Source organism: Sceloporus undulatus, chromosome 4 (genome assembly GCF_019175285.1).
Source record: "Sceloporus undulatus isolate JIND9_A2432 ecotype Alabama chromosome 4, SceUnd_v1.1, whole genome shotgun sequence".
Classification (NCBI taxonomy): Eukaryota; Metazoa; Chordata; class Lepidosauria; order Squamata; family Phrynosomatidae; genus Sceloporus; species Sceloporus undulatus.
In genome coordinates, this window is record NC_056525.1 from 16,455,820 (window position 1) to 16,481,927 (window position 26,108).

A 26,108-nucleotide genomic window follows, 5' to 3' on the forward strand; every position below is an offset into this window, starting at 1 on the left:
CACCAGCAAAATTCTGAACATTGTCTACTATTCAGGCCCCTCCAATAAAGATGTTCAGAATAGCGATTAAAATAATATTCATAATTATTTATTTCCAGGTCAAAATTTTCTGACAAGTGGAAAATGCCACTGGGAAGGACAATAGCCCAGTGAGAATTTTCCACAATTTTCTCATGGAGTCAAATGTCCCCGGCATGTTATAGAAACATTATTTTTCCAAAGAAAATGTCCAACCCGTATGCTCTTTTTTCTGTGCACAGAAAACACTGATCCCTGCAGAGAAAACACAGATTCCTGCACAGGATACCTGTTTTCCCCATTGAATATGGAGAAACATGTTTTTCATTGTGTTTTACAATGTATTTCCTTCAGAAGGATAATTCTTGTGCATTCATTTCAGATGCTGGGATGGAAAATCCTGTGGAGGACTATCTGTTTTCTCCCACAGCTGAGGGGAAAGCTATCACAGTAATTTATTCTCACATGTGAATATGAAATAGTTGAATATTTACATCCCTAGCTCAATTATTTTATTTAGTCCCCATTTCAAAGTAACTTGATCCAATTTGCACTTCCAGACCAGAACGCACATACCCTTTCAAATTTTGCAGCTCTTCAAATTTTATAATGCAGTTCTCAGGCCCAAAAGCATACCAAAGTAAAATGCTTAATATCAAAATACTTTATATTTAGAATTGGACTACTTGGTAGCTGGTCCCAAGCAGTGGAATTCTCTTAAATGGTAGGCTAGGCTGACCCTCTTTCTACTCTCCTTCTACTGGCTGGCAAAGGCCTTTTTATTGAGATAGGCTTTCAGCTATTAACTGGTTGCTGTAGATGAATTATTTAATATAGAATCACCCTATATATATTTTACCTTATTGTAATGCTTTAACCATTTTAAGTTAGTGCTTTTTAATAAAAAAGAATTGATCTTATTTTTAAAAAACTTATTACCAGTATATATATTTTTGTGTTAAGCTGCATTGTGAGTTAACATAGGTCCTAGGATGGGATAAAAGAAGAGAGAGAGAGAGAAATAAATAAATAAATATTTGGCCAGAATCCTATTGGTGTCTTATACAGTAGATGTATAAGTTTTCCAACAGAAGTACAGTGGGCCCTTGATATCTACTTGGGTTTGGTTCCAAGATACCCCATGGATACTGAAATATGTGGATGCTCATCTCATTAAATGCAGCAGCATAGTGAAATGGTGTCCCTTATATAAAATGGCAAAAAAAAAGGTTTCTTTTGGAATTTATATTACTTTGGAACATTTTCGACTCATGAATGGTTGAATCCATGGGTAAAAAGTCTGTGAATACAGAGTGCCAACTGTAGTTGGTCTTTGTTGTCTGATTGCAGAATTCCACATTCAGTTCAAGGTTGAGGAATAGACCTGAATGGATCTTGTGCATGTATCTGCATTGCACATGAATGAGAACTGCATATGTGTGCATTTTTCACATTGAGCATTGTGTGCATGCATTGTGCATTCCTGGTCCTCTTAGTTATGCAATCAGTTGTGCTATGTTGCCATTCAGTGCAAGAGCTGTGCAGTGCACTTAATGTGTAACCCTGCAGGTGAAGATATACAACTCCAGTGCTCCCAGATGGCATCAGGCATCTATATCTACTCCGGTCTGCTATACCTTGATCAGAGAACAAAACTCCTCCAAAGATAAGTCAAAAAGAATTTGGTTAATATAATAAGCATATTTAAATGAGCTTCCTATTCTTATAGAAGCTTGATTTTTAAAAAGAAAAGCATGTACTATTACATGATTTACAACTCTTTTAAAGAAGAGGACTCTTTATAATTACACAAACTTGCTGTTATTTAAATATTTACCAAAATTAAACACCAAAGGGGCTATGTGGTTGATCCAGGGGATTCATATTGTTCCAGACTAATACCCTTTGTAGGATATTATGCAAATCTCATAAACTTCTATTTTGTTGTTGTAGCTTGGAGCACCATGTCCCAAGGCACTATTCACCACACTGAAACAGATAAGACTTTAATAATAAATACTGATGATGAATAAGTCAGAAACTTTGTGCAGCAGTACTAGTGTTCCTGTTGGCTCCAGGGTAGTTTGTTAGTTAAATAAGAAACATTTTCTATATAGCTCAGACTGGTGTGGCATTTTGTTTTCCAAGAAAAGCTTGTATGATGAATTATTTCAATCCATGAGGTGTTACCCGACAAATGGTATTCACTTCCAATTTGCCATGGCTTTCCTTGAGAATTAAGATTTAAGCATGGAAACGGTGCTTATTCTTGGGGTGAGTCTAGCATGAGAAATTAAATGTCCTTGTGAGATAAGGATAAACCAGGCTGCCGGATGTTGAATATTTAAAGTAGAGAAGTTCCATGGGAGGCGTATGCATTTGTATTCAGATCATCTCAGAAAGTGAGTTTAAAAATTAAAATTAAAATAACCTTGGATAAAAATATACAAAATCAGATCCAGATATAGTCCTTTATGATTGAATTGACTACCTGATGCTGATCTGTACCTAATCATGAGGGTTCAGGAGAAGACAGATTTTATGAAAAGCATATGAGGGGATAACACAACTTGAAACAGCTTTTTAAACAAAAATATATCCTTCCCACACTTATTGGCAAAAACCAGTTCAAAAGAGCATGTGTTTCTCTTTACATGAGTTATGCTGAGATGACGATCCTTTAACATCTCTAGTTCCATCTCTGATTGACTTGAAAAAAGAAAAGTGATGAGGAAGTGGAAAAATTACATTTCGTATTGTAGACTTGTCTTATATTTCAGTTATGGATTTGTAACCTAGAGTTACAGATCTATAACTGCTTTGTACTCACTATTATATATTCATGTTTACAACACTTATAAATGCCTTCCCCAAAACCTTCCTCAACAGCCAGCAGCCACAGTGATAGAGATCTATTCTGCCACTGATCTGGGTGCTAACGGATGACATTTCCAGCCCTCTCCCACTAGTGGGTGAGACTGCAACAAGGAATTGCAAGAAGAGGCCTGCTTCTGATTGTTGCAGCTTCACTTGCTGATGGAGTGGGGATTAGAAATGTCAGCCTGCTGTGTCCCATCAGCAACAGAAGGGACCTGACCATTCTGAGCTCAATTCATGGCACTAATTTAGATGGGAGGAAATTTTTATTTCTATAGTTTGACACTACAGAAAGTTTGAGTAGAAAAGAAGCCTTCTCATTTAACTTATATGTTCATTATTTTTCAGTTTCAATGAACCATGCTGGGAATTCATAAAAGGCAATTACGATACACATATCCAAAACAGAACATCATGAACTCATTTGGAATCTCCCAGCTGCAGCAAGGATTTGGGTACTGAGTGGTGAGATCATTAACCTTCTGCTCTTAAGATCTGGGTTGAAAAGCAAAACTTGGAAAATGGCAAAAATGGCATAGTTAGCACCATTTGTTCACTTACAAGGAGGAATAGGGGTGGAAGAAAAACGTGGACTAGTTTTTCAGAAAGAATGGCTTCCTGTTACTGAAATTAAACCAGAATGTGGGATGCTAATGTCATTAATTAGTATATACTAATATATACATTACTCACAGGATGATATTGGGGAAGTTTGATCTAGATGTGTCATACCAACCATTCAGTAACTGGCCCAGGGTAGGGTTGCCATAAGTCAGGACCTCCAAACTGGGACAAATGTAGGACACTTTTTTAAATGGAGGACACACGAAAAAATTTGATGCTTTTAAAAAAAGGTTAATATAAATGCATGTTTCTTAGGCATGATCAAAATGGAGGAGGACAAGCCTAGACCGAGGACGCAGGCTCCTCAGAGGGGCTGTGTGCTCGGCCCAGGCCTGTCCTCCGAGGCCACAGAGGACAAGCCTAGACCAAGGACACAGGCTCCTCAGAGGACCTTAAGTGCTTGGCCCAGGCCTGTCCTCCGAGGCCACTCTCCTCTTCCCGGACCTCCCCTTTCCTCCAAAGGGCTCTTTGGAGCTCTTTGAAGGGAAGGGAAGGGAGGCAGGAAAGGAGAGGAGAGACCTGGGCACTAGCCTGGTCCTGCTCTTCCCAGACCTCCCCTTTCCTCCAAAGGGCTCTTTTTGGAGCCCTTTGAAGGGAAGGGAAGGGAAGGGAGCAGGGAAGGGAGCAGGGAAGGCGAGGACTCGGCGGCTGCGGAGGACAGCCCCCGGCCTCTCCTCGGCGGCTTCATTTTCCTCAGACCAAAGGGAGCCTGCAGAAAATGCAGCCGCTGAGGAGAAGCCTGACCCAAGCAGAGAAGGTAAGTAGGGAGGCAGGGAGGGAGGAGGCAAGGCGAGGCAAGGCAAGGCGAGGGACTTTTGTCTCCAATCCGACGTCCCATACTTCTTCACCGAGACTCTACTGTACACATAAAGTGCCCTTTGGGGGGGGGGACTTTGAAAATGGGCACCCTCCTCCTCCTCCTCCTCCTTCTCGCCATGCACTAAGAAAGGGCGCTTTCCCCTCCCCCTGGCTGGCCCAGAGTCTCACTCCTCCTCCTCCTCCTCCAAGGGTCCACCTCCTCCTTGAGGCTGGCCAATGGCAGAGTGGGGCTGGAAACAGCTCCGCCCCAGCTGCTCTGCCATTGGCCGGCCAGCCTCAAGGGGATGAGTGTTCCCTTTAGGCGCGATGGCTGCCAGCCGGGGCCCAAACCTGGGATTTAGAGTGAACCGGACCGTGACCGTGCCAGTACCCCAAAACCGTTACAATCACAGGTGCAGCCGGGTTATGGCATCCCTAGCCCAGGGTAACCTAGCCATCACTGTTCTGGTGGCTAGGGAGTTCTGGGATTTGTACTCTAAAAAATAAAACTTTTGCTGAACACCAGTTCAGCAGATTAAATTTAACCTAAGCTTCAACGGATACAGAAAATGTATATTGATATGCATTTAGTAGGCCTCAAAACCCTAAAGGTACCAGATCCCATTTGATCTTGGAACCTAAACAGGGTCAGCCCTGGTTAGTACTTGGATGGGAGACCATCAATGAAGACCAGGTGCTGTCGGCTGTATTTCAGAGGCAGGAAATAGCAAAGTCATCCCCAAGTATTCCTTGTTTAAGAAAACCCTATGAAGTTCATGTGGTTGAATATGTTGACAGGTGACTTAAAGGCACACACACACTTAGTTCTAGTTTGCTAGCTTCTTAGAAGTTGTTACAGCTTTTATATTGTCTGCACACTGAATGTTTTCCTCTTGCTTGTTCACTGTCTTTCTTGTCCTTATCTTAATTATAGAATCATAAAATCATAGTTGGAAGAGATTTCTATTCTGTTTTAAGCATGCAAACCCAAGTGTGTATTTGCTTGTTTTCATGAAAAAATCCCCCCAAATTGTTTATTACACAGAGAGAGAGCACTTGTAGGGCACATTTGGTATGTTTTGCCCCCACCTCACCCTTGACAATACTAGACCCAGGAAAGGTCCTTTCTAGCCAATAGAAAGTGATCCAAAAGTTGAATTCCAAGTCACTTCGTGTTGGAAAAATGCCTTTCCTAGAACTGAAATGCCCTTTCTTGTTGTTGTCGTTGTATGCCTTCAAGTCATTTCTGATTTATGCCAACCCTAAGGTGGGGTTTTCTTGGCAAGATTTGTTCAGAGGAGTTTGCCATTGCCTTCCCCGGGGGCCAAGAGCATGTGACTTCCTAAAGTCACCCAGTGGGTTTCATGGCCAAACTGAGAATTGAACCCTGGTCTCCAGAGTCATAGTCCAATAGTCAAACTACTTCACCAAGCTAGGTAGGCCCAAAAATGGCCTAGAGATGACCAAATGAATCTGGCATAATTACCCTTGGTGGCATTTGGGCACAACTTTTTAACATATTCAGCAGAAAGCATGGCTTTTCATGATCCCATAAAAGAGCCAATGAGACCACCACCACCACCCATCTCTGACAGTTGCCTACCCTGGTTTAAATGATCCTATAGCTGTAAATATAGTGGAAGAAACCCATATACCTTGTGGAAAGACAGGCAGGCAGAATTGATTGTTTATCCATTTTTTGCCCGTGCCTTTCTTGTCTTCATCTTAACTGGATTTCTGGTATTCAAATTCTGGTGTTCATCTGTGTACTTGGCAGATATTCAAGGCAAATATTTTCCCCCTTATTTGGACTCCTTTTTGGACTAGGACCAGTGCTCCTGAAAGTCAAGCCACCTTCTCGTCTTTGAGAATTGATCTTGTTCACCTTTTGTCTCCAATTACTGCAATTGGTGTTAATGAAAATGTCCCACTGGGGTTAACAATATCAATAGAGGAAAGCTGGTTCTTTAAGCCTCTTATGAGCATTTCATATTGGGCTATGCTGCATTATTCTATGCCCCCATAAAGGGATTGCCTGTCTTACTGTTTCCTTGACAAGCAGCCTCTGGATAAATTAATCAAATAAATTAATTTCATCCAAGCTACTCCCAAACAATCTGTTTAGAAATGCTATATAATAAATTGCTTATTCAGCTGTCTTTAGATGATCCTGCAATTCTACAGTGTGTAGTCATATATTTTCAACTGAGGAGAGAAACAGGGAGAGCAAGAGAAACTCCAGAATATTTGTTTTCACAGTAAATAACTTGATCTATAAATGAAAATGAAATATAAATTTCAAAAAGGTATGTGTTTGTTAGTTTTTGCCAGTCAGTTCCTTAACTAAAAAGAGAGGTTATTTCATATTGCCTTCCCTCAAGTCTTTCACATTACAACTGGCAAAGCATGCTATGTGATAACATAGCATGGTATAGTGGTTTGAGTGTTGGGCTACATCTCTGATGTTCCATTCCAGAAGTATTTAAAGCAGTTTGATATCATTTGCTTCCAGGAAACATGGTCTACCAATGACATCTGGCTTGTTGATTATAGGACGTATTCAGTCCCAGCCAACAGCAGTACCTCTAAGGAACGTCTAGGAGGTGATCTTGCATGTTGTGTGTCCACTTCACTGAAAACTGAATCCTATTTTATAGGTATTTTAGATCCCTGGGCAATGAGAGTTTTTCTGAAGTTGGGTATGATCTCATTTGTTATGATTAATGTTTATATTCCACCTCAAAATTCCAAGCATTATTCTGAAAATATTTGGGAACAGCTAGAAGAATATTTACTCTAGTTGGAGAGCAAATATTCTGAGGCCCATTTCATTTTAATAGGAGACTTCAATGCCCAGATAAGTCCTAATTGGAACACTTTGGCTCAGTCTAACCATTTTCTACCACAGGACCTTTTATCAATGAGACACTGGCCGGTTACAGACTGGCACTTTAGTGCGTGACGAGCATGCACTAGGGTTACAAAAGGGCGGTGCTTCCACACCGCCCTAACCCTAGTGCCGTGCTCGTCATGCACTAAACGGCGGCGGCCCTTCCATCACGGCCGCCGCCGTTGGGACGTCACGGCCGCGCTGCCTCTAGACGGGGCAGCGCGGACGTGACGTCCTCAATCCCGGCAGGGCGCCTAGGCACCCTTTCTGCGGACCAGGAAAGAGCTCCATTTCAGAGCTCCTTCCTGGTCCGCGGCGCCACTTTGCTTCGCTGGGCCAGCCTTAGACAGCTGCGCCCAGCGAAGCAGGCCCCTTTCTCCCCCTCCCCCGCCGCCACGGGGTGTCCTTGGGGCTTGAAGCCCCAAGGACACCCTTTTCAGGCTGCGGGGAAGCAGCGTTTTGCTGTCCCCGCAGCTGAACAGCGGCAGATCGGCCTCAGCGGCAGCCGTTCTGGCAACTCAGGCCCTGATCCGGCGGGGAAAGGGGCGGGTACCAGCCGCCTCAAAGAGGCGGTCTGTAACCCGCCACTGACAATCCAGGATGTGGGTATCAATGTCCAAGAGAAATTATTTACTCATACAATTCTACAGGTTTGATTGGCCCTTCTAAATGGCTCTATTTCAGATTACCAAAAGTGAGAGTACCTTCTTTAACCACTTGGGAGCAAGTGTGGTGGATTTTATGGTCCTCACACCAGCACTTATCTAGCCTTTACATCTCCATGTGACTGTAAAGTCCTTTTAACTAAGTGCAGATTAAATACCTTGCACTTATGGGAGTTAAAGGGAATTATGGTGGCTTACTGAACACCAACCACAGTGCCCCTATGGCTGCAGGAAGACCGAAGATTTGCATCATTTTCTTCTGGAATGTTTCTTGTATTTGGACCTGAGAGCCCAGTACCGTACCTTGACCCTCTTGTTGTACATATCAGGAATGCTATTCCCTTTAAACAAGTAATTTCTTTACTGGTGAGGAACTGATTATTACGTGTCCTATCAGACGGCCAATATATTAAGTTAGCTCTATCCAAAAGAGAAGCCCTTAAATTGTTTATGACAAGATATAATCTCCGTTTTATTTGTATATTTTACTACCAATTTATTGTCCTATTTTAGTTTCATATGTATTGAATTGTTTTATTGTATGCAAAAGCCTGGTTGGCTAATGTTAAATGAAACATCTTCTGATGACCGGGGTTTGATTCCCAAATCAGCCATGAAACCCACTGGGTGACCTTAGGCAAGTCACATGCTCTCAGCCTCAGGGGAAAGCAATGGCAAACCTCCTCTGAACAATCTTGCCAAGAAAACCCCATTATAGGGTCACATAAGGCTGCCATAAACTTCGAAACAACTTGAAGACACACAACAAAAACCCAGGGACTACTGTTGGAGCCTCAACTATGGTGGATTCTGACAGTGGGGAAGCGAGTGGCCCATGGGCTATATGTAGCCACCCAGTTTCAAGTGTCCTTTCAGTATATATGTGTGTGTGTGTGGTGTGTTGTGTGTTGCCTTCCAGATGTTGTCAGACTGCAAGTCCCAGCATCCTCACCATTGCTTTGCTGGTAAGTAATGATGGCCGCCACAACATTTATAGAGACATCTCATTCCCACCCTGATGTGTATTACTGGCAGCCTTCTACATAAAAATAGGCCAAGAGCAAAACCTTATTCAGCATACTTCATTTTTATCTTGTGCGACCTCTTACTTCCTTTATTATCACCTCCAGCACCCAGATAGTATTTATGCCCTTTAAAACAAACCGGGAAGGTACATCTGGGCACATTCTTTTTGGACTAGAAAAGCAGCACTGGAAAATCTGGAGACATGAAAACCAAAGAAAGCCAAGTTTCAGTTTGCATTTGATTTGGAAAGAAATGCCCTACACAAAGGAAACTCTCTCCTTCCCAGAAGGCCCTGCTCCATCTGCCTGCTGAGGGAAAAAAGGAAGGTAGGGCTTTCCCATCGGCCCTACACAAAGGAACTCTCTCCTTCCAGAAGGCCCTGCTCCATCTGCCTCTGAGGGAAAAAAGGAAGGTAGGGCTTTTCCATCGGCCCTACACAAAGGAACTCTCTCCTTCCCCGAAGGCCCTGCTCCATCTGACCCTGAGGGGAAAAAAAAAGGAAGGTAGGGCTTTCCCATCACGACCCTACACAAGGAACTCTCTCCTGTCCCAGAAGGCCCGGCTCCATCTGCCTCTGAGGGAAAAAAGGAAGGTAGGGCTTTCCCCATCGGCCTACACAAAGGAACTCTCTCCTTCCCAGAAGCCCTCGCTCATCTGCCTCTGAGGGAAAAAAGGAAGGTAGGGCTTTCCCATCAGCCCTACACAAATGAACTCTCTCCTTCCCAGAAGGCTGCTGCCATCTGCCTCTGAGGGAAAAAAGGAGTAAAAAAGGAAGGTAGGGCTTTTCCCATCGGCCCTACACAAAGTGAACTCTCTCTTCCCAGAAGGCCCTGCATCCATCTGCCTGCCCTGCGGTGAGGAAAAAAGGAAGGTAGGGCTTTCCCATCAGCCCCTACACAACAGGAACCTCCTTTCTTCCTTCCCGAAGGCCCTTGCTCCCATCTGCCTCTGAGGGAAAAAAAGGAAGGTAGGGCTTTTTCCATGCAGGCCCTACACCAAGAGGAACCTTCTCGCTCTTCCCAGAAGGCCCTGCTCCATCTGCCTCCTGAGGGAACAAAGGAAGGTAGGGTCGTATCCCATCAGTCAGCCCTACACAAAGGAACTCTCTCCTTCCTCCCAGAAGGCCCTTCGTGCGCCATCTGCCTCTGATGGGAAAAAAAAGGGAGGTAGGGCTTTCCCATCAAGCCCACACAAAGGAAATCGCTCTCCTTTCCCCAGAAGGCCGCTGCTCAATCTGGCCTCTGAGGGAAAAAATGAATGGTAGGGCCTTTCCCATCAGTCCCTTAACACAAAGGAACTCTCTCCTCCCAGAATGGGCCCTGCTCCCATCTGCTCTCCGAGGGAAAAAAAAGGAAGGTATGGGCTGTTCCCATCGGCACCCCTACACAAAGAATCTCTCTCTTCACCAGGAAGGCCCTTGCTCCATCTGCCTCTATGAGGGGAAAAATAAAAAAGGAATGGTCGAGGCTTTCCGCCATCAGCCCTACACAAAGGAACTCTTCATCCTTCCCAGAAGGTCCTCTGCCTCAATCTGCCTACTGGGGACGGGAAAAAAAAGGAAGGTCAGGGCGTTCCCCTATCAGCCCTACACAAAGGACATCTCTCCTTCACCAGAAGGCCCTGCTACCATTTCTGCCTCTGGAGGGAAAAAATGGAAGGTAGGGCTTTCCCATCAGCCCATCACACAAACAGGAACTCTCTCCTTCCCTCCCAGAAGGGCCCTGCCTCCATCTGCTCTCTGAGGGAAAAAAAAAAGGAAGGTAGAGGCTTTCCCATCGGCCCTACACAAAGGAAGGAACTCTTCCTCATCCCAGAAGGACCCTGCGATTCCATCTGGGCCTCGTAGGGAAAAAAGGGAAGCGTCGGTAGTTCTTTCCCATCGGCCCTACACAACAAGGAACGTCTCACGCGCTCCTTCCCAGAAGGCCCTGCTCCATCTGCTCCTGAGGGAAAAAAGGAAGTGGGCTTTCCCATCAGCCCTACACAAAGGAACTCTTCTCTTCCCAGAAGGCCTGCTCCCTCTGCCTCTGAGGAGGGAAAAAAGGAGGTAGGCTTTCCATCCGCCCTACACAAAGGAAACTCTCTCCTTCCCAGAAGGCCCTGCTCCATCTGCCTCTGAGGGAAAAAGGAAGGTAGGGCTTTCCCATCGCGCCTACACAAAGGGAACTCTCTTCCCAGAGGCCCTGCTCCATCTGCTCCTGAGGGAAAAAGGCAGGTAGGGCTTTCCCATCGGCCTACACAAAGGAACTCTCTCTTCCCAGAAGGCCCTGCCTCCATCTGCCTCTGAGGGAAAAAAGGAAGGTAGGGCTTTTCCCATCAGCCCTACACAAGGAACTCTTCCTTCCCACCGAAGGCCCTGCTCCAATCTGCCTCTGAGGGAAAAAAGGAAAAAAGGAAGGTAGGGCTTTCCCTCAGCCCTACACAAAGGAACTCTCTCCTTCCCAGAAGGCCTGCTCCATCTGCGGCTCTGAGGGAAAAAAAGGAAGGTAGGGCTTTCCCATCAGCCCTACAACAGGAGAACTTCTCCTTCCCCGAAGGCCCTGCTCCATCTGCCTCTGAGGGCAAAAAAGGAAGGTAGGGCTTTCCATTGCCTACACAAAGGAACTCTTCTTCCCAGAAGGCCCTCTGCTCCATCTGTGCCTCTGAGGAAAAAAGGAAGGTAGGGCTTTCCCATCAGCCCTACCAAACGGAACTCTCTCTTCCCAGAAGGCCCTGCTCCCTTGCCTCTGAGGGAGGAAAAAAGGAAGGTAGGGCTTCCCATCAGCCCTCACAAAGGAACTCTCTCCTGTCCCAGAAGGCCTGCTCCATCTGCCCTGAGGGGAAAAAGGAAGGTAGGGCTTTCCCATCGGCCCTACACAAAGGAACTCTCTCCTTCCCAGAAGCCCCTGCTCCATCTGCCTCTGAGGGAAAAAGGAAGGTAGGGCTTTCCCATCGGCCCTACACCAAGGAACTCTCTCCTTCCCAGAAGGCTGCTCCATCTGCCTCTGAGGGAAAAAAGGCAGGTAGGGCTTTCCCATCGGCCCTACCACAAGGAACTCTCTCCTTCCCAGAAGGCCCTGCTCCATCTGCCTCTGGGGAAAAAGAAGGAGGGCTTTCCATCAGCCCTACACAAAGGAACCTCTCCTTCCAGAAGGCCTGCTCCATGCCTCTGAGGGAAAAAGGAAGGTAGGGCTTTCCCACGGCCCTACACAAAGGAACTCTCTCCTTCCCAGAAGGCCCTGCTCCATCTGCCTCTGAGGGAAAAAAAGGAAGGTAGGGCTTTGCCCATCGGCCCTAAACAAAGGGAACTTCTTCCTTCCAAAGGCCCTTGCTCCATCTGCCTCGAGGGAAAAAAGGAAGGTAGGGCTTTCCCATCAGCCCTACACAAAAGGAAAATCTTCTTCCAGAGGCCCTGCTCCATTGCCTCTAGGGAAAAAAGGAAGGTAGGGCTTTCCATCGGCCTACACAAAGGAACTTACTTCCCAGAAGGCCTTGCTCCATCTGCTCTGGGGAAAAAAGGAAGTAGGGCTTTCCATCGGCCCTACACAAAGGAACTCTTCCTTCCCAGAAGGCCCTGCTCCATCTGCCTCTGAGGGAAAAAAGGAAGGTAGGGCTTTCATCAGCCCTACAAAAGGAACTCTTCCTCCCAGGAAGGCCCTGCCTCCATCTGCCTCTGAGGGAAAAAAAGGGGTAGGGTCTTCCCATCGCCCTACACAAGGAACTCTCTCCTTCCCAGAAGGTTGCTCCATCTGCTCGAGGGAAAAAAAAAGGAAGTAGGGTTCCCATCAGCCCTACACAAAGGAACTCTTCTTCCCAGAAGGCCTTGCTCCCTCTGCCTCTGAGGGAAAAAAGGAAGTAGGGCTTCCCATCAGCCCTACACAAGGAACTCTCTCCTTCCCAGACGCCCTGCTCCATCTGCTCTGAGGGAAAAAAGAAGGTAGGGCTTCCCATCAGCCCTACACAAAGGAACTCTCTCCTTCCAGAAGGCCCTGCTCCATCTGCCTCTGAGGGAAAAAAAGGAAGGTAGGGCTTTCCATCGCCCTACACAAAGGAACTCTCTCCTCTCCAGAAGGCCTGCTCCATCTGCCTCTGAGGGAAAAAAGGAAGGTAGGCGCTTCAATGCCTACACAAGGAACTCTCTCCTTCCCAGAAGGCCCTGCTCATCTTGCTCTGAGGGAAAAAAAAAGGAAGGTGGGCTTTCCATCAGCCCTACACAAAGGAACTCTCTCTCCAGAAGGCCTGCTCCACTCTGCCTCTGAGGGAAAAAAGGAGGTAGGGCTTTCCCATCGGCCCTACACAAAGGAACTTCTCCTTCCCAGAACGCCTGCTCCATCTGCTCTGAGGGAAAAAAGAGAGTAGGGCTTTCCCATCAGCCCCTACACAAAGGAACTCTCTCCTTCCAGAGCCCTTGCTCCATCTGCCTCTGAGGGAAAAAGGAAGGTAGGGCTTTTTTCCCATCACGCCCTACACAAAGGAACTCTCTCCTTCCCAGAAGGCCCTTGCTCATCTGCCTCTGAGGGAAAAAGGAAGGTAGGGCTTTCCCATCAGCCTACACAAAGGAACTCTCTCCTTCCCAGAAGGCCTGCTCCATCTGCTCTGAGGGAAAAAAAGGAAGTAGGGCTTTCCCATCAGCCCTACCACAAGGAACTCTTACTCCTTCCCAGAAGGCCCTGCTCCATCTGCCTCTGAGGGAAAAAAAGGAAGGTAGGGCTTTCCCATCAGCCTACAACAAAGGAACTCTCTCCTTCCCAGAAGCCCTGCTCCATCTGCTCTGAGGAAAAGGAAGGTAGGTCTTCCCATCGGCCCTACACAAAGGAACTCTTCCTTCCCAGAAGGCCCTTGCTCCATCTGACTCTGAGGGAAAAAAGGAAGGTAGGGCTTCCCATCGGCCCTACACAAAGGAACTCTCTCCTTCCAGAAGGCCCTGCTCCATCTGCCTCTGAGGAAAAAAAGGAAGGTAGGGCTTTCCCATCAGCCCTACACAAAGGAATCTCTCCTTCCCAGAAGGCCCTGCTCCATCCGCTCTGAGGGAAAAAAAAAGGAAGTAGGGCTTTTCCCATCGGCTACACAAAAGGAACTCTCTCCTTCACAGAAGGCCCTGCCCATTCGCCTCTGGGACAAAAGGAAGGTAGGCTTTCCCATCAGCCCTAACAAAGGGAACTCTCTCCTTCCCAGAAGGCCTTGCTCCATTTGCTCTGAGGGAAAAAGGAGGTGGGGCTTTCCCATCAGCCCTACACAAGGAACTTCTTTCCAGAAGGCCCTTTGCTCCATCTGCGCTCTGAGGGACAAAAAGGAAGGTCAGGGACTTCGCCATCAGCCGCTACACAAAGGAAAGCTCTCGCCTTCCCCAGAAGGCCCTTGCTCCATCTGACCTCTGGATGATGGAAAAAAGGAAGGTAGGGAGCTTTCCCATCCCATCAGCCCTACACAAAGGACACATCTCTCCTTCCCACAGAAGGCACCTGCTCCATTCTGCCTACTGAGGAACAAAACGGGAAGGTTAGGGCTTTCCCATCGGCCCTTACACAACAGGAACTCTCTTCCTTCCACAGAAAGGCCCTGCTCCATCTGACCTCTGAGGTGAAAAAAGGACAGGTAGGGCTTTTCCCATCAGCCCTAACACAAAGGAACGCTCTCTGAGGAACTCTCCTCCTTCCCAGACAGGCACCTGCTACCATCTGGCCTACTGAGGGAAAAAAGGAAATGAGGGAAGGTAGGGCATTTCCCATCAGCACCTACACACAAGGAAAACTCCTCTCCTTCCCCAAGAAGGGCCCTGCGCTCATCCTGCCTGCTGAGTGGAAAAAAGGGAAGGTAGGGTCTTTCCCATCAGCCCTACACAAAGGAACTCTCTCCTTCCCAGAAGGCCCCTTGCTCCATCTCACTCTCCGGCTTGTCCCAGAATTCTCCACAGGAAGAAGGTCAAGTTAACCTGTGCTCCCTGGAAAGTACTTCCTGCTTGCATTGGACTCCTACCCAGAGGCCTGCTGCTATAGCTGGCTATATTATTTGTTTTTGTCATTATTGTTATTGTTGTTGTTGACCTTTAATTGTAAAAGCTAGCTTCACCTCTTTCTTTTTCTGTGAACCCCATCCTTCATGGGCTCGCCACATTTCTCCTAACTCTCCCCATCGACCTCTCCCTGTTCCCTGCTCTTCCTTCCTCTGTTCCTCTGTGAACTGCCGCTCTGCTGCCCTAAGCAACAGCAATTCATGACCTCTTCTCTCTAAATCCTTTTCACCCTCGCTCTCACCGAAACATGGCTCCCAGCCCATGATACTGCAACCTCCTCTGCCCTTTCTTTTGGTGGTCTCTCCTTCACGCACACAAGCCGTAGTGAGTCGTAGGAGGAGAGGGTTGGTATTTGCTATCTAATCCTGCCATTACCAAGTTCTATTTCCCCCCCAGCTATCATTTCTCTTCCTTTGCAGTTTCATCCTATTAGACTACTTTTCTCCTTCTACAGCTCGGGTTGCAGTCATTATCGCCCTCCTGGTTCTGCCAACATAGTTCCTATCTGACTTTGAATCATGGTGACATTTTCCTTTCAGATTGTCCCCACTTTGATCCTAGGTGACTTTATATCCCACGTTGGACATTCCAACAACCCTCTACACATCTCGCTTTAACTTTGTAGTTTTTTGGCCTCAACCACACTCCAACTCTTAACACATTCTCTTGGTCACGTATTGCTATAGTTCTCTGCTGCAAACTGTGCCATTTCCGACTACCTGGCACTTGACTTTCCACTATCTGACCATCATTTAATCTCTTGTCTCACTTTACATCCTCCTCTCGCCACTACTATCAACGTCTTTTTGTGATCTTCAATCTGTTGACTCTAACCATCTTGGTCTGACCCTGGATTCATATCTCTTTTCCCTTAATCTCGGGGATTCTGCTGATTCAGCTATGTCTTATTACTCACTCTTTTCAACTTCATCGGACCATTTTGCCCTGTCTCTGCCCGCACTTCTTCCTTAAGACTAGACCTCAGCCCTGGCCTTACACCAACATTAAGTTTCTCCGGTCTGCTCTAGAGTGGCCGCACGTCTTTGGAGAAAGTCCAAGAGTGGGCTGATTTTATCCATTTCAAATTGTTTCTTTCTTCCTTCTCACGCGCCCTCTCTATGGCAAAACAGACTTATTACAAATCACTGATCTCTTCCAATGAGGGTGCCCGCAGCGGTTGTTTCTCACCTTCAAAACTTTGCTTTTAAACCTCCCCTCTCTCCTGTCTCTTCATCTTTCTCTCCTAATGACTTTGGCTAACTATTCATCTCTAAGATTACCCATCTTCGCTCTCGAGTAGTCCCTCCTGATTCTTCTACTGCTCTTAATTCGTTCTTTCGCCTCCCCTAAACAAATTTTCTGTCTTTCCTACTGCCTCTTTGGATGAACTCTCTACACTTCTGAACTCTTCCAAACCTGCCTACCTGTCCTCTTGATCCTTATTCCATTACTTCGTCTTCTAATCAATCTATTAGATCGCCCTCTTTTCTGCCCTCGCTTCTCCATATCGTTCAATCTCTCTCTCTCATATCAGGCTCCTTCCCCTCAGGACTCTATCAAACATGCTCTCATTTCCCCAATTCTGAAAAAAAACCTTACTCTTGAACCCATCCATATCTGCTTCTACGCTACTCGTCCCCCGATTTCTACTTTCTCTCACCTTCTTCATCTAAAGTTTTCGGCCCAAAGGGTTTGGTCATATTCGTCGGCGTTGTTCTTGACGTTTCTTCGAAGACCAATTCCATCCTTGATCCCTTTTCAGCTCTGCGCTTCCGCACACATGCAATTCCTACAGATGACAGCTCTCACTAAGATGCTCGATATGACCATTTTACAGGCCAACGGCTAATCGGACTTTACTCTGTTCTCATTCTTCTCGATCTGTCTGCAGCCTTTGACAACTGTTGATCAATGTCGTTCTAGTTGACCATACTCTCATGAACCCTGGGTTCTCCAAGGGCACTCATGTTCTCGGAATGCGTTTAGATATCTTCATTGTCTGGCCAGATCTTTTGCACGTATAGTTGCAAGGGGTCAGTGGGTCAAGACTCTGTCTCGTCTAGGTCCCTCAAATGATCTGTGTGGAGTCTAACCAAGGGCATCATGTTCTGGGTCACCACTTCCTGTTTTATCTGCATACACACTGTCCTTAGGGAAAACTCATTCTAGCTCTTTTCGGCTATTTCCTCCCACCATCTGTCTATGCACGCAATGACCCCAGCTGTATCTTCTACGCTGTTATCTTTTGCCTGGACCATTTCTACCAAGGGCCTTGAACAAGCAAAGTCCCTAATACTTGCACTTACAGCATGTCTCCATACAGTGGATGCGCCATCGGCGTTTGGAACGCTCAACATGTCCAAGACGGAGCTAGCTCTGATGTATTTCCATCCTAAGCCCAACCTTCAACAACCTCCTTTTCTGTCTACTGTGGACAACATTTCCATTCAAACCAGTTCACAGCAAACAGGCCCGCAGTCTTGGCTTTATCTTTGGACTCTCTCTCTGGTCGTGTATCCCTCACGATCCAGACCACAAGCCCCAAGGTGTGTAGATTTCCTTTTGCTACAATCATTGCCAAAATCACGCACCCATTATCATCACTGCCTCTACTGCACAAGATTCCTGGTTCCATTGCCCTAGTGATCTCCACGGACTCGGACTTCACTGTTAATGTTCCTCCTTGGCTGGGGTTGCACTTTTTCATCCACCTCCGATCACTTTCACTCTCTGTCCAGCATTCCAAGCTGCAACGACATTATCACTTTCCACCCACCGCTTCTGACCCACATCTCTCCTGTGTTGGCATCCCCCCTTCACTGCGCTTCCCCTCTCCCCTTTCCGCCAATTCAGTCATAAGCTCCTGCTGTTCGCCCAATTCTAAAAGCCCTCCATGGACTGGCCCCCTCCATTAAGCTTATTCAAGACACTTCTTTCTACTCACCCCTTCCCACCAGGTCGCCCTTCCGTTCCTGGTAGTTCAAGGTCTGCTGTCCTCAGCCCCAGGATTTTCCTCTGCCCCCATCCACGGATTCGCCCCTTTTCACCTGCTGCCCCTCACTCCTGGAACCTTCTTCCTCCAAAGCAAGAGCACCACTTCTTTAACCAGCTTCAAAACGGAGCTGCACAACCATCCTATTCAGAGAAGCCTTCCCAGGATCGCATAATTGCGCTTACTATTCTGATGTTCTGTTGTTGGCTGTTTATCGATCCATTTCCTGTATTCCTATGTATGATTATGTATTATCCTACTTGTGATTATGTATTTTCCCTGGATAATGATTAACCATCCATTATGAAGCCTTGCCCTCCCTCAGTCCATTCTGCCTTGGTCCAGACCGCGAGGTTGAGAGGAATGCTGGACCCTTTACCCTTTTCCCTCCACCCACCCCTCTCTCTCTGTTCAGTCTTTTTTAGATTGTAAGTCGAGGGCAGGGGAAACCGTCTAATTAAAAGATGCATGTACAGCGCTGGAAATTACGCGCGCTTCATAAATAAAGGTTAATAATAATAAATAATATAATAATAATAATAATATAATAATAACATTGTCTTATTGGGCTGTTCAAATTAGTAGAAGTTCCATTCCACTTAGATAATTCTACAAACTCTTTATATGCCCAAGGGTGTGAATTACTATTTATGTCGCATATAGTGTTAGTTTGGCTACCAAATACTGACCACTCAGAAAAGTGCGTTTGCTCTTAGTGGGCATATTTAGATTATACTTCCTTTCCAAAATGGAATATGACGCACGTTTCCCAATATTTCAAGTGGAAAGCCAGATTTCCACTTGCTCAGAGGCTCAGCCAATAGGCAAATGGCAAAAATAACAACAGACAAGTTACTCATGCTAAGAGAATTCTGCTCAACAAGCTACTGTGCAAAACCTTGTTGGCTACTTGCCTCCCACCAAAATCTCCTTTTTTTCTTGAATCCACTTCCTCCTCCCCAGGTATAATCATATGCTACTGAAGGCATGTGGCCAACAAGCTGAACCCATTTTCAGGTGTCTGGCTCTTGCCTGGCCTTACTGAGCCTCTGAACAAGTGGAAATCTGGCTTTCACTTGAAATATGGGAAATGTGATTCATTATTCCATATTGCATAAAGAGGCCATAATCTACAATTGCACAAACCAAACTGTGGGTGTTTATCATCAGTCCAGAATTTCCTTATCAGACCTTTATGAGCACATCATACGGAATCATGGTTTTTGACCTCTTGAATAATTTTGACCCCTACTGCCTGACAGACAAAAAACAAATCTGGAATGACAGTATCTTGTAAACCTGAAGATTCAAAACTTTTCCAGCTGGATCGATTTTGAAATCACAACAATGGAAGGAGGAGCAAAGAGATTGTATGCACATGATTTGGAATCTGCACAAAGAGATAGGACCTTATCACACAAGGCACTTGTACCGCTGCCCCAATGTTGTCGAAGTGCTAAGGTGGGTTCATCCATCAAGCTCTCTAATGTAATTGAGGCTTCCTGCTTTCCTTACTCTCTGACGATTCGTGGGGAAGCCAGGAGAAGCCATTTTTCAATAATAGAAGATCCTGTTGTTCAAAAAAAAATGGCTTCTCTTGGCTTCTCTGCTAACGTGTTCAGCGACGGAAGGAAATGGAGGAAGCTCATTATGTTTGAGAAGCATGACAGATGATCCTTACTTCTGGTGCTTCTGCAACGTTTTGAGCAACGTTGGGCCAGTGGTAGGTGCCTCATGATAGTAATAGTGGGATAGTTTTACAGCTCCCACTTTCCAAAATGAGAAACGAAGTAAAAAGTGAAGACCATATCAGAACCTGCAGAGTTACTTAATTGTACTAATTCTGGGGGGGGGGATTTTCCAAGCCCTGAATTTCCCTGGGAAGTAAAACAGGGCCAACCAATATTTTGATGTGCCTGACACAATATACACCGCTAACTATATCAACACTGTTTAAGCTCAAGGCAATTCATACAATCAAAGTTGACTATTTTATTAATAGATTCCAGCACTAGTTTTGGCTGTTTTACCTCTGTCCAGATATCACCTGGGTTTATCCATAGCTTTAGTGGGGGGGGGGGGGTGCTTTGGTCAAAGCAAAATTATTTTGTTTACTTATTTACTGTAATCCAACAATTTCCCCTCTCTCATACAAAACACAGAGTGGCAGATATTGCATTTACCTTGTTTATACAATTAGCCCCGCTCCAAAAATGTGTGCTGTGAATGCAGATAGAAGCCAAGCGTCATCCACTCACACGCTCAGACTTTTAGCACTTCAAAGTAGCATAATGGTGCAGCCACTCTGCTTAATTTAATTAGGGAAGGCAATACCAGCTTACAATGAGTGATTAAAACTTGCTGCAAGAGACACTGTGAGAGGGAAAGGGAGAATGGTAAAATATTTTGTAGAGAGCTGGTGTATGGCTTTGGCCCAATTTAAACATCAGGCAGGCCAAGGTGCAATTTGAATCGACAACTTGCCAGCTCAAACTCATAGATCTGATTTAAATTTGACACTGGCCTAGCCACATAACTTTCTAATAATTCTATGTGGCTGCCATTTCCACACCTGGACTTCAGATTCTCTCATTCTGCTCTGGCCCATGGCCAACCAATGCCAAGTGCTGATGACACTCATGCAGATAGGCTCTTCAACTGAAACTGGATGCGTTCTCAGGCAGAAGCCAGGGAGAAGCAGGCAAGAGCCTCATTTCTAGAATATTTTGAAATTTGTGTATTAGGATTAAAAGACAACAGGCAGAATCCTGTTGGGCAGTTATGAATACACAATCTATAGATATATATTTGTAACTGCTACATAGGCTGCATCTACACTGCTGTGTCAGTCGAGGAGTGCTGCCTCATATTCTTATCACCACCACCCCCAGCACAAGCAATCTCTTAGGCAAGTAGGATTTGCACCAGGGGTCCTTTTTCTACTGGTCATGTGGGGAGATTGCTCATGGGAAGGGAGGGAATGTCCAGCAGACACTTATAGATCAACAGGGGAATGGACTCCCATCAATCCAGTATATAGTGGGGGGGGGGGGGGGGGGGGGGGGGAAATATGTCCAGAAGCCACTACATAGATCATAGTTACAGTGCTATGTAGTACATACAGGATTCCACCATGCAATCCTATACCCACACCACCACAACCACCAGATGAGTTTTCTATGGGTTTTTAACCCCAAAGGAAATGGCCAAACAAAGCATTGGCTAAATAACCAATGTAAAATAACTAGACAATACTGAAATCTAAATTTCAGCTGTGTGAAAATATGTATGAGGTGGTTTTTCATATACCAAAGTACAAGGAAACAAATATTCAACAATTACTTCAATGGGCCTGTTTTTAAAATGTACTCTAAGTCCCAGGCCTATACCCCCTTTCAGCCTCTTGCCTAACCACATCTATCTGCCAAAGCCCAGCATTGAAAAGTCCTGCAAACTTCCCATTAATTCATCTTATGAGTTGCAGAGACTCTTCTCCAGCTTTCATTTCTCAATTTGCCCAGCCCCTTGCACAAGAAAACAATGTTTTAGAACATGGTTGCAGAATCCATAACTCTCCAGATCTTTTTGGACTTCAGTTCCCATCAGGTTCATCAATATAAATCCTCTGGTGGGAACAGTTATCAGTCTCTCTTCCCTATGAAGAGACTTTGGGAGCATTACACCACTTCCTCTATGGCCATTCCAAATATTGGTCATGGGCTTCCAGCAACAAAGAGTTTAGCAATAGTGTGATGACAAACCATAGATGCTATCATTCAATGTGAACAAGCCCTACATATATACATAGCATGTTTAAAACCCAACATACTAACCATGAAACATGAATGCTGGAACCATGGCCACTGGAGGTATCAAAAGCATGGCCAGCAGGTTTGGTCCCATGCTATCCTTATACCTTTACTAATGTGTGGGGAGTGTAACATCCCAAGTAACTTACCAAGGCCTCCCAACCAGCATTGTCCCAGCTAAAATTCAAGGCAGGAAATATGTAGACCTATTGTTGACAGAAACATTGTATCAATTACTGAGAGGTCGGTTTATGGTTCAGAAGGTTCATTCTACTCCAATGGAAGGTAACACCAGGAAATCTTCAATGCATCAGTGCCGCCATACCAGGTGTAGATAAAGTATGGTCTGTGGGCCAATGTGACCCTTGTGCCATCAAAGTGTAGGACATGAAGTCCCCTTGAAGTCTCAGAAAACCCACAGGGGGAAAAAATGCCAAATTTTTAGTGATTTTTCAACCCCAAACCAGCCTCAAATATCATTTTTCCCCTATCCATCAGAATGCCCTTCTAAAAAATCCAAACCAGCCAAAATGACAGCCAGAATTATGTAACATCACTGAATACAATGTGCATCCCACCATGGGGCACAGAGGGGAATAAACCGAACCACTCTACAGTTGCCCTCCCCTGTACATGATGGACCAATGGTTCCACCTAGTATAAGGGACTTTTCAACACATATGCTGGTGCAACCCAATAGGTGTTACTTGGCGTTCTAGCTCCATACCTCTACTCCATTGTTTCAATCACCCTCTGCACAGGGAAACTGATTTTTTGAATATAAGTCCCTCCACTGTGCATGGAGGCTCTATGTATGATTTTGAATCCTGAAAAACTGGTTTTCCAGACTGAATGGAAATCACCCATGGGCAGAAAACTTTCCCATTAAGAAGGTCATCTTCTGCACAAAGAGGACCAAGGCAGATGGTGATAAAGATGTGGAGCTAGCTCATTCTCCCTTCTCATGTATTTATTTTACTCAAATCCATAACTCCTGAATAGGGCTCTCATTCATGCAGAAATACTCAGGAGAGCCAAGGCTACTATGTCATCTAAAGTTCCATACCCTCTTCTATAGGCAACTGTGTGAAGGGATGAGGCTACCACTTATCCCTGCTCCATTCCCTGCCACCTGTCTTCACAGACTGCACCTGCATATTCTGGATGAGATGCAATATCACTTCTGGCCACCACTTTTTGGCTATTTTCCTCCATTTTTCTTTATTTTAAGGTGTAAAGCAGGGGTCGGCAATGTACGGCCCGTGGGCCGGATCCAGCCTGGCGAGGCCTTGGGACCGGCCCCAGCCAGTCCTGCCGCCAATTGCCACCAACACCAGGCAGTACCACGGCGGCGGCGGGGAGGGCGCCAAGGAGGGTGGGCCGCAGACGGCCTCCATGGCCGAGGAGGAAGGTGCAGAGGAAGGCACGGTGATGGCGGCGGCAGCAGAGGCTCCCTTCACTGGGATGCCTTTGTGCTGCACTGCACTGTGTTGTATGCAGCGCGCACAGCGCGCTTCTGATGCCACCACCGCCGAGGCCTTGGCACCAGCCGGCATCCTCCTCTTGCCCTGCGTGCGCCTGCAGGGCTGCACGCAGGGCTAAATAGGAGGAGTTTCTCTTCCTGGAGCTGGCTGGCCAATGGCTGCTGGCAGGGGGCGGGCAGTTGGAGCTCCAGTCTGCCCCCATTGGCCAGCCAGCCTCAAGAGGAGGAGCTCCTCCTCTAGTTCCCACGTGGGCTGGCCCAGGCCTGGTGAGGATGCAGGGACCAGCGGAGGAGGAGGAGAAGGAAGAGGAGGAGGAAGGAGGAGGAGGGAGGAAGGAGGAGGAAGAGGAGGAGGAGGAAGAAGAATAGCAGGAAGAGGAGGAGGAGGATTTCCATTCCATTTGTACAGGTCTGCTTTGTTTTAACAATAATAGTGGTGGTAGTAGTGGTGGTGATGATGATGATGATGATGATGATGATATCAGTCAGTTTCCGAGGCATGCACTCACTCTTTCTGAAGGCGAGACAGTGTGACTTTCCAAAGTGCATTTCTGTGTATTTTCGGTGCTTTTAATGCTAAAAGGTCTGCTTTAACAATGATGATGATGATGATGATGATGATGATGATGATATCAGCCAGCCTCTGAGGCATGGCCAAACTCATGCGCAGTGAAGAAAAACCAAAGTACCTTGACCAAGTACACACTTCTGAGAAGTATATTTGGTGCAAGACACCTGAAACCGATTTTGTTTTTTACTTCAAAATATGATGTGTGCAGTGTATGTAGGAATTATTTATTTATTTATTTATTTATTTATTTATTTACTTTAAAATTTATTTAAATTATTTATTTTTTGGCTTCAGCCCCCCAGTTGTCTGAGGGACAGCAACCCGGCCCCCGGCTCAAAAAGATTGCCTACTCCTGGTGTAAAGGATCCAGGGGAGTAAAACCAACATATCTGCAGTTTTGAAGACATTTAGGACTCTTTGCAAGTGGAAATGGCCTAAAAATCAAACCAAGGTATGGTTTGGGAAGTTTCTTCCCAAATATTTAAATATTTGAAGGGATGTCATGTTGAGGAGGGAGCAAGCTTGTTTTCTGCTGCTCCAGAGACTAGAACACAGAACAATGGATGCAAGCTCCAGGAAAAGAGATTCCACCTCAACATCAGGAGGAACTTCCTAAAAGTGAGGGCTGTTCGACAGTGGAATAAACTCCCTCGGAGTGTAGTGGAATCTCCTTCTTTGGAGATCTTTAAGCAGAGGCTGGATGGCCATCTGTCGGGGATGCTTTGATTGTGATTTCCTGCATGGCAGAATGGGGTTGGACTGGATGGCCCTTGTGGTCTCTTCCAACTCTACTATTCTATGATTCTATGATTCTATGATTCTAGAAGGCCTTGGGGTGCTGCAGAAATGGGGCCCAAAGGCTGCTTGTAGCCCAGGGATAAATCCTTGTTCAATTGGCAAGGGCAGTGTGTTAATTTTAGAATTATAAAATCTTATTGTAAGTAGCACTTAAATAAAATTTTAAATCCTTTTTATAAAAAATTCAAGTGTTGCCTGAGCATTGTTACAATGCTTGTCAAGTGTCTTCTTCTCACCTCACCCTCTCTTTTGAATTTTCCACACTAGGAGCTGTTGCTATGATACATCATGCCCATTGATATCAGCACACAACATGACTCATTTCATGGCCAGGAGAAAGCATGACAAGGACCTATCAGAGCGGGAAATTAGAAAGATGCTGTTCCAGAAAACCATTAGCATAAGGCACCTCAATGTAATTTAAAGTGGTTTATGCTTTTAAGAAAATGACATACATTTACAATACACGTGTGCAAAAAAAATGAGTTTTGTGCATCTCCAGGACAAATGTTCAGTTGCTGAACAGTACAAAAAATGATAGTTGAAAGTGACATTTGATGTTGCCATCAACATTTATCTGCCCATGTCCCACAATGTGGTATGAGCTCCTACGAATGGATAGAGGTCATTCAGATTTTGGGAGAAAATATTTTTTGGATTACACATCCCAGCTCTTGCAGGTAGCACGGCCAATGGCCATGAGGGCTGGGGTAGTGTGAGAGCAATAATACAAAAAGGAAACATTTATATGTTTTGGCCATGTGTTAAGTAACTGGCTTCCCTAGCCAATTTACAGCAGTGCTTTTTGGTACACAGAAAAGAAGATATGAAACAACTGCAGTTTTTAATTGGAGCTAGGAATATTCATAAATTTTCTCATCTTTGACCAAAGAAAGAAAGAGACAGTATGTTGATACATCCAAAATTGACACGCACAAAAACTGCTGTGAAAATTTTTTGGTAATGGGAAAAATGCAAAATAAAATGCACAAAAAATACAAAAACAATATTTTGCCCAGAAAGCTGTGGCTGAGATCTTGCATCACATTGGCAAACTATAAGGTTCCACACATGTAGTTGCATCTTCTTCTTCCCCTCCCACAGACACTCTTGACCTACTTGTCTGGAATCTGCCACTCTCCATTGGCTATTCAGTGTCTAAGAGAGAACAGGAGTAGGATGAGGTCTACCAGGAAGAGAGCTGGTTGCAGTCCTGCAGTCACCCACAAGAAGATATCATCCTCCTGGACCTTTGGAGGATCCCTGGGAAGTCCAAAAACTATTTTTTTTCCTCTTCCTTGGTAAAGCAGGAGGAACAAACCCACCTGTCTTTCCTTTGTCCTCCTCCTCTTTAGACACTGAATAACTATGGAAGTGCCAGCTCAGCCTGCAGACAGTTAAATAACTCAAAGAGGAAGGCAGAACACATGGAGGTGTTCAATTCCTTCATCCACCACAACCAATACACACACACACACACAAAGAGAGGGGAGGGTGACATGATTTTCAGTTATGCCTTTAACTGCAAGATCTGTAGTACACTGTTTTCTGAATAAATGGAGGTT

General features: G+C 45.6%; 1 long non-coding RNA gene across 1 annotated transcript; it reads left to right on the forward strand.

The window, feature by feature from the left end:
- The first annotated feature begins 2,787 nt into the window (after window positions 1-2,787).
- LOC121929252 lies at window positions 2,788-26,108 on the forward strand. The gene is made up of 3 exons (XR_006103637.1): window positions 2,788-3,360; window positions 24,040-24,196; window positions 24,811-26,108. It is a non-coding gene; the product is annotated as an uncharacterized LOC121929252 (long non-coding RNA).